The following is a 17,873-nucleotide window of genomic DNA, read 5'->3' on the forward strand; positions in this document are numbered from 1 at the left end:
ACACAATACTAACAGAAGAAAGAGTGATAGTCTGTCAACAGCCCTGCCTGATTTTCTTGCACTTCATTTTATTGTGCTTTACAAATATTCTGTTTTTTGCAAATTGAAAAATTTTGGCAACTCTGCATCGGGCAAGTTTATCTGCACCATTTTTTCAACAGCATTTGCTCTCTTCCTGTCTCTGTGTCATATTTATGTAATTCTTGCAATATTTCAAATGTTTTTCATTATTATTCAATTTGCTATGGTGATCTGTGATCAGCAATCTTTGATGTTACTGTTGTAATTGTTTGAAGCTTCATGAATCTCACCCATATAAGACCCTGAACTTAAACAATAAATGTGTGTGTTCTGACTGCTCCATTGACTGCCTGTTCCCCCACCCCTCTCCCTCTCCTCTGGCTTCCCTATTCCCTGAGACACAACAATATTGAAATTCAGCCAATTGAAAACCCTATGCTGACCTTTAAGTGTTCAAGTGAAAGGAAGAGTTGCATGTCCCTCACTTTAAATCAAAGACTAGAAATGATTAAGCTTAGTGAGGCAGGCATATCCAAAGATGAGATACACAGAAAGCAAGTCCTCTTGGGCCAAATATTAGCCAAGTTGTGAATACAAAGGAAAAGTTCTTGAAGGAAATTAACAGTGCTACTACAGTGCACGTGAATGATAAGAAAGTGAAATACTCTCATGCTGATATGTAGAAAGTTTGAGTGGTCTGGATAGAAGATCAAACCAGCCACAACATTCCCTTAAGCCAAATCCTAATCAGGAGCAAGTCCAGAACTCTCTTCAATTCTCCAAAGGCTGAGAAAAGTGAAGAAGCTGCAGAAGAAAAGGTTGAATCTAGCAGAGATTGATTCATGCGGTTTAAGGAAAGAAGCCATCTCCATAACATAAAAGTGTAAGGTGAAGCAGCAAATGCTGATGTAGAAGCTGCAGCAAGTTATCCAGATAACGAGCTAAGATAATTCATAAAGGTGGCTACACTAAACAACAGATTTTCAATGTAGATGAAACAGCCTTCTGTTGGAAGAAGATGTCAGCCAGGACATTCATAGGTAGAGAGGAGAAGTCAATGCCTGGCTTCAGAGCTTCAGAGAATAGGCCGACTCTCTTGCTAAGGGCTAATGCAGGTGCTGACTTTTGGTTGAAGTGAACACTTGTTTACCATTGTGAAAACCCTACGGCTTTTAAGGACTATGCTAAATCTACCCTGTGTGTGCTCTATAAATGGAAAAACAAAGCCTCGATGACAGCACATCTGTTTACAACATAGCTTACTGAATATTTTAAGCTCACTGCTGAGAACTACTTCTAAGAAAAAAAGGATTCCTTTCAAAATATTACTGCTTCTTGACAATGCACCTGGTCATCCAAGAGCCCTGATGGAGCTGTACAGTGAGATTAATGTTATTTTCATGCCTGCTCACACAACATCAATTCTGCAGCCCATGGATTCAGGAGTAATTTTAACATTAAAATCGTATTATTTAGGAAACACATTTCATAAATCTATAGCTGCCAAAGATGATGATTTCTCTGATGGATTTGAGTAAAGTAAATTGAAAACCTTCTGCAAAGGATTCACCATTTTAGATGCCATCAAGATCATTGTAATTTGTAGGAAGAGGTCAAAATATCAACATTAACAGGAGTTTGGAAGAAGTTGATTCCAACCCTCATGGTTGACTTTGCGGGGTTGAAGACTTCAGTGGAGGAAGTAACTGCAGATGTGGTGGAAAGAGCAAGAAACTAGAATAAGAAGTGGAGCCTGAAGATGTATCTGAATTGCTACAATCTCATGACAAAAATTGAACAGATGAGCAGTTGGTTCTTATGGATGAGCAAAGAAGGTGGCTTCTTGAGATGGAATCTATTCCTGGTGAAGATGCTGTGAAGATTATTGAAACGACAACAAAGCATTTAGAATATCACATAACTTAGTTGATAAAGCAGCTGCAGAGTTTGAGAGGATTGACTCCAATTTTGAAAGAAATTCTACTGTAGATAAAATGATATCAAACAGCATCACACACTACAGAGAAATCATTCATGAAAGGAAGATTCAATTGATGTGACAAACTTTGTTGCTGTCTTATTTTAAGAAATTGCCACGGCCACCCCAACCTTCAGCAACCACCAACCCGATCAGTCAGCAGTCATAAACATCAGGACAAGACCCTCCACTAGCAAAAAGATTACTACTCACTGAAGACTCAGATCATGGGTTAGCATTTTTTTAATAAAATATTTTTTGATTAAAGTATGTACATTTTTTTTGGACATGATGCTATTGCACGCTTAATGGACTACAGTATAGTGTAAACATAACTTTTATTTGCAACGAAAAAGCAAAACATTTGTGTGACTTGCTTTATTGCAGTATTTGCTTTATTGCAGTGGTCTGGCACCAAACCCACAACATCTCTGAGGTATGCCTGTATATAGTAGTGTAGCTCGGCAATATTTTTGAGAAAGAATTGACATTAAAGTGAGGTTGTGAAATGTGAGTAAGCTTTCACTATACATGATAAAAAGATGTAAAAGTCAAAATGGACCAACCTTTGTTAAGTTATGAATACGTGAAGTTGCAAGCAATTGTGAGTCAAGTTTGTCCTGCTAGGGGATGGTCGTATTATTTCCAAAGAACATATGTACCATGCTAACAAGCTGAAGTTTGTTCTTGAAGCAATTGGAAGTTTCTTATATCTAGAGAGCAGTTATGAAGCGCAGAGCTCCTAAGGGTGTGAAAAAAATCAGACTTATGATTGGTTGTATTTTGCTTCCTTTGTTTTCAAATCTTTGGAGAAAAGATTGATTTTTTGAATGAATTAAAAAAAATGCTACCTGAAGATAATTCAAATGTCTATTATAGCCTATATGCTTTTTTATAAATTCTTGGCTTGATTTTTTTTCAAGTTGTTTTCTTCAATTCCTATAGGTAGGCAGACAGGTAGGTGCATAGACAAATAGATAGATATACAGAAATAATTAATATCAATAATACAACATTAATATTATAAATAGATAAAGAAGCCTTCTGTATATCATTAACCAAGAAAACTGTAATGATTCCCTCAGTTTGACTAAACTTTAGACAGGTTTCTTCCTGACATAGGCCTTCACTGCTCTTTTCTTAGAGCATCAACATTAGATAACTTGCAGCTCTAAATTCTTTTTCTGCCCTTTTGAGATAGAAATCTACACCTCAGAACAACCTTTCTCAAGAACCTTGGAGCCAGCCTTTGAAATGTAATCATCAAGGAAGACAGTGATATGTCCCAATCTCCCAGTCTCTATGAGAGCATAGGAGCCTGACTTCACTAAGTGCCAAACAGCAAACACAGTTGGCCTCATCACAAGGACTAACCTCCCCGCTTCAGTCCTCTGTACTTTCTTACTAACTCCCCCCAGTGCTTATAAACTCTCCTGCCTTCCAAGGGAGTTGAGTTTAGTATCTTTCCCATATTGCAATGGTCTTGAATAAAGTTTTCCTTGCCTATTTAACTCCATCCAATGCTATTTTTCCTTGACAAGATTAGGCTAAACCTAGAAGGCTCTGAATTAGAAGCCTAGGTAGGTTTCTTTCAACCCAGCTGAAATTCCTTTTACATGCAATAGATATAGATCAAAGAGAATGGAAGAAGCTTTTTTTCCTGCTTCTTAATAATTGGTCACGGTGTAATTTTTCATGAGTTTTCTGTCTTCACACAGATTTTATTGGTTAAATTGCAGTGGCTGCAACAAGAGTACTCTGCAGATTACATTTCTAATAGTCAAGCATTACCTGTTGTATAAAGTTCCTTGTTAACAGGGAACATGACTTGGATTTCTTCCTATCCATCATCACACCTGAAAAAGAGTGTTGAAACAAAGCAGACATCTAATGAATGTTTTGCATGGTTGGGAAATTCTGATAACAGCCGACTCATGGATGGGGAAAATCATTGGAATAGAAAACAGGTGCAGGGCCACACTAAATACAATTATGGAAATTATTTCATCTGATTATAATCATGATGGCTAACGTTTAGTTATATCCATATAATTTCAGTAAATGGAGTTGATCACCATATGGCAGAATTTGACTTACTGACTATGAAAAGAACACACACATATACATACACATACCCACACAGACAAATATTCCTGTGATCATGAAGTCTTTGCTTAACATACAGATGTGTCCCTCTAAAAGATGTGTATCTATATTTATAGCCATGTAAATATAGCTCAATATACATGAAAATTTGAAATTGCAAACTAGTTTAAATGATTACTTCTACAGAATTTAAAGATATTCTTATCTTCACAAATTATGAAATGATTTACTACTGAGTACATCTCAATAGAGGCCTACACTATTACATTTAATTGTTTTCTGGATCATTAACTACTTGTCCTAAGGGAATAGGGTCATTAGCAATAGAGGATCAAAGCGAACAAAGTTAAAACTTTTCCAATATATAGTATTTCACTTATAGAGATTTTATGTATAGAAATTTTACTTACAAGAATTTCATATGCAGATACATGTTTTTAACAACAAAAATATATACAGTGTTTTCCACTGGAAGAGTTTTTAAAGCCTTATATTGGGATTATTTAAAATTAAAAAAGAAAATTATTTGCGCAAATTTAGTGCCCTGGAGCAGTCATATGTTACATGACATCCTAACATCTGAAAAGTTTGGTTTCTTGTCCAAATCTATAGGAGTTCAGTTTGGTAAAAATATAAATATTTTCTATATTACTCATAATTGTAGCATAGGAAAAATAGAATAAATTATTTCCATTCTTTCTTAAGATTATATGCACTATCAACCCGTTACAAGAAGTCAAATCTATTCGGATATTCTCAAATTTATATTTATATAAGCCAGATACAAATTTAATCAAAAAGTTTGAGACAATAAAATTTATTTTTAAAAGATTATTTCCTAAATTTTGTTTTTTTTAGGAAGATTAGCCCTGCACTAACTACTGCCAATCCTCCTCTTTTTGCTGAGGAAGACTGGGCCTGAGCTCACATCCATGCCCATCTTTCTCTACTTTATACGTGGGATGCCTGCCACAGCATGGCTTTTGCCAAGCGGCGCCATGTCTGCACTCGGGATCCGAACTGCAAACCCCGGGCTGCCGAGAAGCAGAACGTGTGAACTTAACTGCTGTGCCACCGGGCCGACCCCCATTTCATAAATATTTTAAAGACTCCAATATTATATTCATTTATAAATTACCTTCTTGGTTTAAACCGCTTTATTAAATTATTTTTTTATTCATAAATTTTAATAAAACAAAGATTAAATTAACTTTAATATTTTTAAAAAGGTATTTTTTTAAATTAGTATGCATCCTAGTGAGCAATCCAAGGGAGTAGATGAAGACCATATTTAATATTACAAAAGGCAAAGTTTAAATGAAGAAGGAAACATTAAGCCCTCAGAACAGACACTCTGAGCAGGTACTGTATTCTACTTTAATCCTGGATCTAGGTCAGTTCTTCCCGACATTTTCCCTCTTATGTAATAGACTCAGCATTTGGAGCATAGGACAAATAAGGCAAATATAGAAACTCAGCCCACATCAGTTGGGATGAGTTTCTTTCTTAAGGGAGTTAATTTCTACAATGTGCTCCACAGCCAGTCTTACCCTTGAAAATCCTACTGCAAAAGCCAGAGTGTCAGGTTTTAAGAAAGTCTCATATTTGTTTGCTATTATTTAACCATAAACAGCCATTAAGAGACAAACTCAATGGTGCAGGGGATACAACCTACATGCCTTTAAGATCCAGTGTCATTCAGGCTTGTCCCCAAATCCAAAGTCCTAGAATGTCCTGCTCTGTGATATTGAGTCCTGGCTGGAAAGATCTGTATCCAGCAACTATATCCAGGCAATGGGACCAATCTGGCTAGTCCTTGCTGACACATTCAGAGTTGGCCTCTTGGCCAAAGAAAAAGCAAAAGCAAATATTTTCTTATTCCTCATTAGGAAACAGCAGCCAACAGGAATGTGAGAATACTCAACCTCTCAATGAACTAAGAGTTTAGCATCTCCCAATTTGAAGCCTAAACTGTGTAAATATGAGAAGATAGCAAGGAATTCCTACGGGAAAAGGAAGCATCAATTGACTTACATATTGGAAGGAAGAAAGTAAGTATATATATATTGCCTTATATCCAAGGCACACGGGAGGCTCCAGAAGGCATTACTTGAGAGAAATTAAGTTTGTGGTCTTGGGGTCACCTCTGTCCATTAACTACCCAAAAAGAATGGGCCACCATATCAAGTATGAGCCCACTCTCCCCATATGATGGAAAGGCTTTAAACTGAATGATCTTAGGCATTTTATTATGGCACCAGGTATCTTGACAATCAGAAGTTAGGGGGTATTGTGAGGCTAAATAGGCAGTGTCCCAGGGGTCTTTTTATCTCTGACTGCCCCACAGTTTGTGAAGTGCATGGGAGTTAGTGCAAGTAGGCTTCTAAAAGACTGCCAACCCAGCGCACATCGTCCTAAATTCTACTCAGAACCTCAAAGTGGTTCTGAGAAAGAGACAGAGTCAAGATATATTTATTATAAAAGTAAAACTTTAATGTTTAAGTTGGCTACTATTAGCTTGGTAGTTTCTCAGTCGCTGCTCTGGTTAGGGATTATTATTCCTATTTTACACATATGAAAACGTGCTAAGAATATTTAAAGGTAGATTTCAGGCCACATAACTAGTCCATGGTAGAGCATGAAAGCCAGTTGGGATCTATTGGCCTTCAATGGTTGTACAACACATTCATTCACTCTCTGAAGCACAAAGTCATATGAAGACGTGAGGCATCTGTCAAACAAGGAATTCACCATAGAGCCTGAGTATAGAATCTGAACTGGACCCTTAGTTTTAGTACAGGGAGTTATTTTGATTTACTTTCTGATTCCTACATTCTCAGAGCATTTAGAAGACAAGAAAAGTAAAAGCACAAAACACTTCTATTTCTCTGATTCCAAATCACGGCAATTAGTTCTTCTTTTTCTTATCCTCTGCCTTTATCCTCATATCTCATCGCAAACATCTTGGTTTTTATTTAAGAAATTTGAAAAGCTCAATAGGCTTCTCTCAAACTTGCATTTAAACCTGGTCATGATCTTTGTGCCACGGCAATTTTCACTTAAGTTACATTTGCAGTAAGCCACTCATATTTGAGAAAAAGATATTTATTACATTTAATTCTCAATAACTATATAAAGATAAAAAATATACTTCAGAGATCAGCTGAAATAAACCTCACTATTATTAAGTGGTAAATTTGAACTTACACTCAAGATTTATTAACTTGAAACGAATCTGCTTTTGATCACTTGACAACTAAATGTCAAACAGCTCTCTTAGAAGGAAGATGGGGATACCTGGACAAAGCTCTAAAGAGTGTTAGATAGATACATTTAAGAAGCCGATAAAGTCATTTCTTAATGATCAATATTCTTTAATAAACTAAATTATGTCATTGTCCAAATTTACGAAAAAAAGAGAGTAGTGTCTTTAAGAAAAATATGCAATTTCAGAAAATTATGTGGTAAATATGAAAGGAAGGGTCTAATTTAAGTTGAAAATCACACCAAATAATCTCTGCTTTTTTAATAAACATGTTCATCTTGATAAACGTGTCTGTAAAATTTGAAAGCAATTTTATAATAGCTTACCAGTATATTTTAAAGTCATATTTTGGTCAATGATCTCAACGACACCTTTAACTAAAGGAATACTCGAAGGTGAATATACGCCTTTTTAATAAAATCTTCAAATCATAGAAAAAATAATTACATATTACAAATATGTCTACTAAGTCATGATTGAGGTTTTGCTTTCATTAGGTTTGTATTTTCTCTCTTGAACAATTCTATTAATTTCACTTCCTAAAAAGTTTTAAAACTAAGAAAAATGAAACAAAACCTAAATGCTTCGAACATCATAACCTTAGAAATTGTGCCAGCATTTCTCTAGTTAATTACACAGATTGAAGGCATAGAAAGCACCTGCCTGGTGACGTCCAGTAGCTGCTTTCATTTTCATCTTGGTTGGAAGGCTACATAGAAGTGATGTGAATAGAAAGAGTGTTAGAATAAACAGAGATCTCTATTCAGCTCCGTTTTTAGCTTAGCTGTTTGCAAAAGCATCATAGCTTTTTAGAATTTTGTTAACTTACCTGAGACCAGACCTCAGTTTGTAGACAGAGATTGACTGAAAAGATATTACAGATGAATTAGCATTTGCTGGCTCATTTCTCAGATTACATAATAGTTAAGTACAAAAAGGCAATGTCAACCACTAATGTTTCTATGTAAACACTTTGAAAACATCAGCCATTTATAAGATAGAAAACAAAAATGAAACCAAAGAATCCAATTTTTGCCTCTTCCAGAAACATATTATCACAGTAGGGCATTTCTTATGACATTCTGTTATCCCAAATTTCTTTCTTGAAAACAGAATTTTAGAATTCTAAATTTGATCCCAGAGATTTACTTCATAGTAATTGTCTCTCTAATGAATAGTACTAGACAGCTAGTACTTGGCCATTTCAGAATATATGTGATCCATGTATAACTCTGAATTGACTAAATAATGAATAGCTCACAGAAAACTTTTTTTTTTTCAAGTGGAAGCATAAGATTGGCCCTGCACTAAGATCTGTTGCCAATCTTCTCTTTTTGCTTGAGGAATATTGTCACTGAGCTAACATCTGTACCAATCTTCCTCTATTTTGTATGTGGGACACCCCCACAGTATGGCTTGACCAGCAGTGTGTAGGTCCCCACCCAGGATCCAAACCTGCGAACCCCAGGCCAGCAATGTAGAGTGTGTGAACTTAACCACTACACCACTGGGCTGGCTCTTCAAAGTACTTTTTTTTAAGTTTTAGGTTTACATACATATTTTGAGGAATCCAGCTCCCGGTTAAAAACCTATATAGCAGAATTTTTTTCAGACCTCACCATAGGCAGTTATAGAGGCTTTACCTGACAGGCATCTTGGGGAAAGCTGCCTTCCTCATATTAGACTCAGTGCAAAGCCACTGCCATGCTGTCTCTTAAGGCAGTTGCAGTCAAGGACTCAGGGCCCCCTGGATGGTCATGCTCTTGGCATCTTTGCATTCCTAGCCTCAGCACCTACATTCCTAAATCATTTATTCAAGGCCTTGGGCAGAGGTCTATTTCGGGATCCTCTGCCGAGGCCTCCTGTGGGAGGAAGGGAAGTGGAAAACTTGACAACACTTTGCCCCACTCTGGCTCACTATTCAGGGCTTTTCCACTCCTTGCCCTCTCCCCTCGACCTCCCTCTGACCACAGAATCCATAAAACTGCTGGAGCCTTTTGTTCTCGATTCCCTTAACAGTGAGATGACCCCCATGCTTGTGCAGACCATCCGACTCTCCACCAGGGCACAGTTCCATGGGGGAAAATGGAACAGAGGAGTTGGTGCTTTATCCGTTTTGGCCTCTCACTTATATTGTTGCACTAAGTAATTAAAGGCTTGAATGCCTTCATTTTTTGTCTTGTTGCTTTAATCTGCTGCTCCCACACCTGGCAGCTCAGCTCTCTCTTTCCCAGCTCAGCCAATCTCCTGAAAAATTGGCACGGCGAACAGGAGAGCCAATTAAGCACAATGGCATTCTAGAAGAGCAAAAAGCCTGAAGATCCCTTTGGGAGTCACTGGTGGAGTCTGCAGGGTATTCTAGAGGAGTGCTAGCAGATTATTTCAAGACTCTGAAGGTCCCGGGGCATTACACCAATGGGTCTTGGGAAGTGCTGGTGGAGTCTATAGGGCCCTTTGCCAGCTGGCCAATGGGTCTGGGGGAATGCTTAGCAGAAGCCGTGGGCCATTCTTGGAGGATGCTAGCAAGGATTGTTTATATAAACATCTCAATTTCCAAGAGGACCTTTGGTCCTTCTCTTTAGCCCTTAAATCCCAGGCTGAGCTTACCCTGTGGGTCAGATTAGAGATCTAACAAGTTTTTGGAAAAAGCTAGGGATGCACTTCCCTAGGCACTGCTTGTGGCCCTCCACCAAGGGGACCAGAGAAGTCAAGGTGTTCCCACAGGTTGAGCACTCTAAGGAGCCCAGTAAACACCCCTCAGTGCAGCAAGTTCTTGAAAACGTCCGAAGAATAAAAGTGTAGGGTTCTTCAGGTTTGCGTCTGCCTCACGGAGAGCAGATACTTAATTAGATCCCCTCTGGAGGTAACCTTGCTACAACTAGTAAGGGAGAGTGACAGAGTGTGAGTCCTTTACTGCTAACCCTCTCTGCAGACTGTCCTGGCAGCACATAACAGAAGGCAAGCAGCAGTAGCAGCAGCAGCAAAACTGCTCTCCCGCTTCCAGAGAAGCCGGGCTCCTCTCCAACCAGCCTGCCCTGCACCGCCCCTCTCAGCTCCCCAGCAAGTCCTGGCAGGTGGGAAACAGCTGTCTGCCTGGCCAGCTCCACTTGACTTTCCTTTCTCTCCCTATGCTTGTGACCAGATCCCAAAAGGCGGCCCCTATGACTGACAAGGGTTCTATTCCCTCTGTCCCTCTCCTGCAGGTCTGGGGAGGGGTCAGAGGGCTCCACTGTCTTTTGCCCAGACTTCTCAGCTTTCAGAAATAAAACAGACTGGGGGAAAAGCTGATGTCCCTAGGTCCCCAGAAGGCGCCAGAGGCCCTGTGCCAAGATTAGAATTCAAGAAAAAGATTTTTTTAATTGCACTTCTTGGGCTTTTTAGGAGCCAATGCACAGGTGACTGTGATCTTCACAAACCACGGCACCAAAAGTGAGAAAACAGATAATGCCCTCTGGTTTGGCGTCTGAGGCCACCATCACCCAGAACGTTGCCCACATCCAACCATGGATCCTACAAACTTCCACTGTCGTTGCCCCGCTGTTAGAAGCAGCATTGGTATTGAAGGTTTGTCTCTATATACCCCTGCAGCCTTTCCCTACAAGCCCTAATGGAAATTACTGAAGTTAGGGACGCTATAGAGGGGCATGCAGGGCACTGTAAACTTGACTCATGGGCTTCCCCTAATAGCCTGGACATTTTATTTGGGCCACTGTCAAGCCTCAGACTGACGATTAAAACAATCCCCTGTTGGGGTGAGACATCTGGATAAAAATCAGTTCTGCTCCTAATAAGCGTTTTTACCCATGTGTATACTAAAAAGTCCCTAAACTGACAAGGGGAAACAATCAAAGAGCAGACTGTGCTTGTCAACGAATACAGAAACTCATGTGTCCTCCCACCCAGAGCAAGCAGATGGACCACGGATCACCTCCTGGATACACAAGAGGACAGCCCAGGGAAATACAGACACTATCCTAAACTGGGCTACTGTCCTCAGCAGATGCCAAAATGACATGGAAAATTTGTCTCACCTGTCACAACTCAGCCAAGGCTAAAAACACTATCTAGGAATAGATTTCCAATCCCACAAGTCAGGACATTCTTGGCAGGTAAGTTACATCGGGCCTCTCAAACACATAATACGTTGTTATGGGTTTTGTTTAAATAGTTATCTTTAAGGATATTTAAACAACAAGAGAATTTATCAAATAATGTACCCATATATTCAGCATTTCTACTACTCCTTGTTCCTTTTTGTGGTCCATATAGTCTCTTTTTCTCCTTTTTACCAAAGTATTTCTTTTAATCTTTCTTATCATGCATTCTTGTCTGCTGGTGATAAATTCATAAGATTTTGTTTGTATAAAGAAGTCTTTCTTTTGTCTGTTTATGAAGGGTATTTCTGCTGGGTATAGAATACTAGGTGCACTCTTTCTTTCACTACTCTAAAGATGTTGCTCCACTGTCTTCTCTGTTGTGTTTTTTCTATCATAAAATATGCTTTTGATTTTATTTTTGTGCCTCTGTACACTACACACCTTTTTTCTTTTGCTGATTTTACGTTTTTCTCTTTACCACTTCCTTTGAGCAGTTCGAATATGATGTAGCCTGGTTCACTTGTCTTCCTTCTCTCTTTCACCCTGTCTGTCCTCCCATTTGAGGAGTCCACTTACACATATACTAGGCATCCTGTAATCTTCCCTCAGCTCATTCAATTTATTTTCATTTCTACTTTTTTCTCTCTGTATTTAACTGTTGATAGTTTCTAATGCTATGTCTTCAAATTCACTAATCTCTTCTGCAATACTTAACATGTCACTATTACTATTCAAAGTATTTTCCATTGCACATATAATTTTTATCTCTAGAAGTCTGACTAGGATATTTTTTATATTTTCCATGTCACAGTGATAACAACTGTTTTAATGGCCATCTTTACTACTTTTGCAAGTCTGTAAATGTTCCACCTATAAATAAAAGGCAGTTCTTTGAGTCCTCAACATTGACTGCCGTGGAGTGAGGACAAGGTTTTAATTTATGCCCGCTGGTATAGTTCTGACAGTGCAAGTAAGCTGCATATTGGTGAATCTAGATTGCATTCTTTACTTTGAATGTTCAAGGATTAGACTAAAGAAACTATAGGGGTGTTAGGAAGAGGAATAAACATTTCCCCAAATTCCTATACTGATTGTGACACTGTTCTTGTTACTCTTATCAAAGTAAAGAATTTATAATGCCCAAAGTAGTAGATAATTAAACTCCAAAGTCTAGAATCGGTCAGTTTAATGACTTTTGGGTAAAAGGCAGAATACATAGAAATTAATCATATGATTCCACTGCTACCCTGCCCAAATCAGGGAATATGTCATTGAAATAGTCACAGTATAAGGTCTGGAGTTGAGCATGGAACAGCTGGATATAAATATCTTTGTAATAGAAGATTTAAGTTCCAACTGTGGATGTAACAAATCTGTTGTTTGACCTTCGCAAGTCATTGTTTAAGAAAACCAGGTCTTCATTTTCTGAACTTCCTTAGTGTAGGATAATAATATTTACATAAAATGGTAAAGCTGAAAATGATTTATACAGAAGCTTTTAATAAACATTGAAATCTATATAAACTTCAGAGAGTATTCTTATTTATATATTTTAATTAAGACACATTAAATTCTATGATGATGAATAGTTTGTGTGCAAATAATAGCTGTATAATACGTCCTAATCAGTCTTTTGTCTTAAGAAGGCACCTGCTACTGAAAATGCATGCTGTCTTGATTAACAAAAAAATACTTTACACTGTGTTTACTCCAGATTGTTTTACTCCTTCCCATTTCTTTTGCTTTAGACACTAAAAGAATCTGTATTTAGAACATCCCATATAAAATATAATTACAAGTGAAAAAATATCAGAAAGTGGCAAACTGATTATATACTAGCTTTCTCATAAAAATTTTTTAAATTTACTTTTATAGAGATACTTGTTTTTTTATCCACACAAATACCCTAAGTACCATAGTATATAAAATTGTTATGTCAGAGGAGCCAAAAGAACTGTGTTCTTGTTTCAACCCTATCTAAAGGTACACATCTGGTCCAAGCAAATTATATAAATTCTGAGCTTTTCTCATCCTTAAAAAGAGGTATTGTGTTATATGACTTCTAAGTACCTTCTAATTAGGATAATTATATATTTGGGCTAATAATGCATACATCAAAAAATTGTGAGGATTAAAACGTGTCCTTACTGGATTTGTTTTTTTTTAGATTTTGCTTTTTGTTTTTTTTTTTTTTTTGAGGAAGATTAGCCCTCAGCTAACTACTGCCAGTCCTCCTCTTTTTGCTGAGGAAGCCTGGCCCTGAGCTGACATCCGTGCCCATCTTCCTCTACTTTATATGTGGGATGCCTACCACAGCATGGCGTGCCAAGCGGTGCCATGTCCGCACCCGGGATCCGAACCAGCAAACCCCGGGCTGCCGAGAAGTGGAACGTGTGAACTTAACCGCTGCACCACTGGGCCAGCCCCCTTAATGGATATTTTAACTCTTTATTATAGAATATCCTAAGCCTAAAGAAGTAGAGAGAATATATCAATGATCTCCAATGTATAGTTCACCCAGCTTGAACAATTAATTTATGAGTAATTTTGTTTTATCTCTACAACTACTAGTTTCCACCTTTCACCTTCATGTTGAAGCAAATTCCATACATTGTAATTTTATCCAAAAATATATTAACATATATCTAGAAAACATGCCATGATACCATTATTCTAGCCAAAGATGAAGAATAATGTCTTAGTTAAAAGTCAATTTAGTGTTCGAATTCCTTTAATCTACCTATGAAATTTTAAAACATAGTTTATATTTTTTAATTTAGAACTTAAACAAGGCACATACATTTGGATCAGTGGCTATGTCTCTAAATTATATTTAATCTGTAGGTTTTCTCTCCCTATCTCTTATTTGTTTAAGAAACTGGATAATTTTCTTCACAGAGTTATCCATAGTCTGAGTTTTACTGATTTCATTCCTAGTTGTCACTGAATATGTGCTTGTGTACCCTGCATTTCCTGTATTTTGATAATTAAAGAGGTTTAAAAATCAGACTCAGATTTGATAAATCAGATTCAGGTTCAGGTTTGATTATCTGGTAAAACAGCTTTTTAGATTATCTTGTGATTGTCTCCATTTTGTGATGTAAACAGCTGGTGAATTTCATTGTCTAGGTCCATTACTTCATTAGAAGTTCTGTCACTCCTTCTTCATTTATTACCTACAATTTCTGCAAACAGTCTGTAGGGGAGGCAAACCTTTACCTCTAACCTCCCAGGGTCTCCACTGGACCTGAGAATTAAATTGACATAGGACAGATTAACAGTAGAAAAGCATACAGATTTTTACATGTATTTGGGAGCCCCAAAGACAAATGAAGACCCAAAGAAGTGGTTAGGCCTTAGTGTTTATATACTAGGTTGAACAAAGAGAATTAATTGTGGAAAAGGAACTAAAATAAATTAGAAGACTGTAGGAAGATGAGTTATTTTAACAAGGTCTGTTTATATAGATTTCTCTTGGCTTCACCTCCCTATCTGTGGTGATAAGAATGTTTCTTTCTTCTTGGCAAAGGGAGAGAACCTTTCACATGGAAGTTTTATCTCCTGCTTTCAGGAAGAAAAGGAGAGATCAGAGTACTCCTCTTGTACCTGCTTTTTTTTCAGGTGCCTTTAACTCAAAATGATCCTTATGCCAAAGTGGCATATTTTGAGGTGGCATATTCTGCTCCCCTTCAAATATATTTCCCTCATCATATTGGAATTCACATGGAAAGGCAGAATAAATGCTTGAGTTGCCCCTTTATTTACTAACCTTCAAATTGTTAAGCTATTTATCTAATTTCTCCAACTTTGTCCAATGAATTTTTGTTGTTGCTTTATTACCATTATGAACCTATTAGGTTAAATATATTAGGATATGTTTTAATGCTTTACAATTGTTATTCTTATGAGGCTCAAATTATTCTTTCTTTGGCCAGTGGCAGCCTCTTCAAGTTGGTTCTTGAATCCTTTTGGAATACTCTGTTATTTTTGGGAAGAATAACATGTGTCCTGCCTAAGATCTGCAATCAGCACTTTATTCAAGCATCTCTGATTGCCTTCTTTGGGAAACGCTTCTCAGAGATCACAGTCCACACACTAGGGATGTTCACACTTACTAGATTGACCTTGATTTCTAAGCTTTTTCAGTAGAAAGGGAAATTAATAAATTAATATTTCTTATAAGGTAAAGTCAGAGTGAAACTTCCAATTCAAGTTCAGGATGGCAAAGATTCTATTTAACCCTTTACAATTATTTCTCATTTGTCCCATTCTGAAGATCTCGTCCCCAACACCCCCGATATAAGTCCTTATTTGCTTTATCATATAATAAAAATGCAACTGTCTTACAATTATAAGGCCAACATTATCTCCGAACTTATAATAGTCTTTAAATAATAATACCAACTCTGCTGCCAACTTCATGACTAAAACCAGGTGCAGGTTTTTTTGCTTTTGCTTATTTGTTTGTATTGTCCTTGGGATAACTTAGAGTGTTTGAAGATGTATGAAATAATTTTTCTACTAGTTATCCCAACCACTGGATGTTCAGTCAAGGTCGTGTGTGTAATTTGGATTTCAAATTTTATTAAGTTATTTTTGAATAGAATTTTATTAAATTGATATGTAAAATAAATATATGGTTACAAAGCTAAATACAGGAAGTAAGATTTATTCAGAGCTATATAAACTTTATTTCTGCCCCATCTACTTTTTCAGTTTTATTCAAGCCATCCCATCTTAGATAAACAGTAGTATACTATTTGTACATATCTCCAGCCTGCTTTACCATATAACAAGCTAGAAATTAAGCCATAGTAGTACAAAGAGATATTCTTCATTTCTTTAAAGATCTATATGGCATATCCCCTTGTGTGAAGATACCACGTGTATTCAACCCATTCCATATAGATGCTTTCAAACTTTGATATTAGAAATAGTGCCATGATGAATAGCTCTATATATGCTTTCAGCATACTTAGTCTAGAGTTCTAAAAGTGGAATTGTTGTGTCAAAGAATGCAGTTTTTTGATATATTGTTAAATTCCCTTGCATAAGTGTTGTCCCATTTTGCCTTCTCACCAGCAATGTATGAACATTCCTGATTCTCTACCAGAGACAATAAAACATGTTCTGAAACTTTTTGATTTTTCCAAATCTAATAGGTAAGAAATGTTGACACATATATTTTTAATTTAAATTTCTCTATGAGATAATTAAGCATTTCTCATATCCTTGGAGGATATTTGAATTTCTTTACCTGTAAAGTAAAAATCAATATTTCTATTGAGTTATTGGCTTTTTCTTCTTTAATTTTAGAGCCCCTTTTCACATTGAGCATAATAACACTTTATCTCTAATATGAGTTGCAAGCATTGTCCCCTTTTAGTCACTTAACTTTTGATTTTCCTTAAGGTGTTTATTTTTTTCGTCATATCCAAATTTTATTTTCTACATGTAATATAGTCATTAAAACTCACTGGGGGGGGCCAATCCAGTGGCATAGTGGTTAAGTTTGTGGACTCTACTTTGGTGGCCGAGAGTTTGCAGGTTCAGACCCCAGGCATGGACCTACAGCACTCACCAAGCCATGGTGTTACAGCGAGCCACGAACAAAAAATAGAGGAAGATTGGCACAGATGCTAGCTCAGGAATAATCTTCCTAGAGCAAAAAGAGGAAGATTGGCAACAGATGTTAGCCAGTCTTCCTCACAAAACAAAACAAAACAAAACAAACACAAGTCATTGGCAAATTTATTTTAAATCATTAAGGTAAGTTTCCAAGAACTTTATAATTCACTTTTTTGGCTGATATTTTTATAGAGATCATGTTAATTTTACATGTGATTCATGTAGGATGGGCATCTTTATGATGTTATATAATTCTATCTCAGAACATCAGTATCTTTCCATGTATGCAACTATAACTTCACATGTTTTAGAAGTGATTTAAGTTTCTTCTCAAATTAATTGGGGCATTTCTTGAAACATTTCACACTTATTAGATCTGTCATATTGTTGCCATAAAATGAGTCTTCTTTTATTACATTTTCTAAGTGGCCTTTGTTATTTTATACATTAATGCTGTTGACTTTTTAATATTAATCTTAAAACAATATTTTACTGTTTCTCTAGTCTTTTTAGTAACTTTTACATTGATTGTTTTGAGGTTTACAGATATAAAATGTTTTCTTCTTTAGAGGTATTTTACCTATTGCTTTACAATATTTATCTGTCACATTACTTTCTATTATCTAATCACATTAGGTAATTCATCCACCATAATGCTACAAAAGAGTTGATATAGTAAGCATCCTTGCCTTGTTCCTAACTTTAATGAAAGGCCTCTGGTGTTTCTCCATTATGTAAGGCGCTGGCTCTTGGGCTGGTATATATTTGTGTCTGTGTA

At 36.8% G+C, this 17,873-nt stretch overlaps 1 pseudogene; it reads left to right on the forward strand.

The window, feature by feature from the left end:
- The first annotated feature begins 456 nt into the window (after positions 1-456).
- On the forward strand, positions 457-2,246 carry LOC124240725 (tigger transposable element-derived protein 1-like; annotated as a pseudogene).
- Positions 2,247-17,873: the final 15,627 nt, after the last annotated feature.

The sequence above is a fragment of the Equus quagga genome, chromosome 6, assembly GCF_021613505.1.
Source record: "Equus quagga isolate Etosha38 chromosome 6, UCLA_HA_Equagga_1.0, whole genome shotgun sequence".
Taxonomy (NCBI): domain Eukaryota; kingdom Metazoa; phylum Chordata; class Mammalia; order Perissodactyla; family Equidae; genus Equus; species Equus quagga.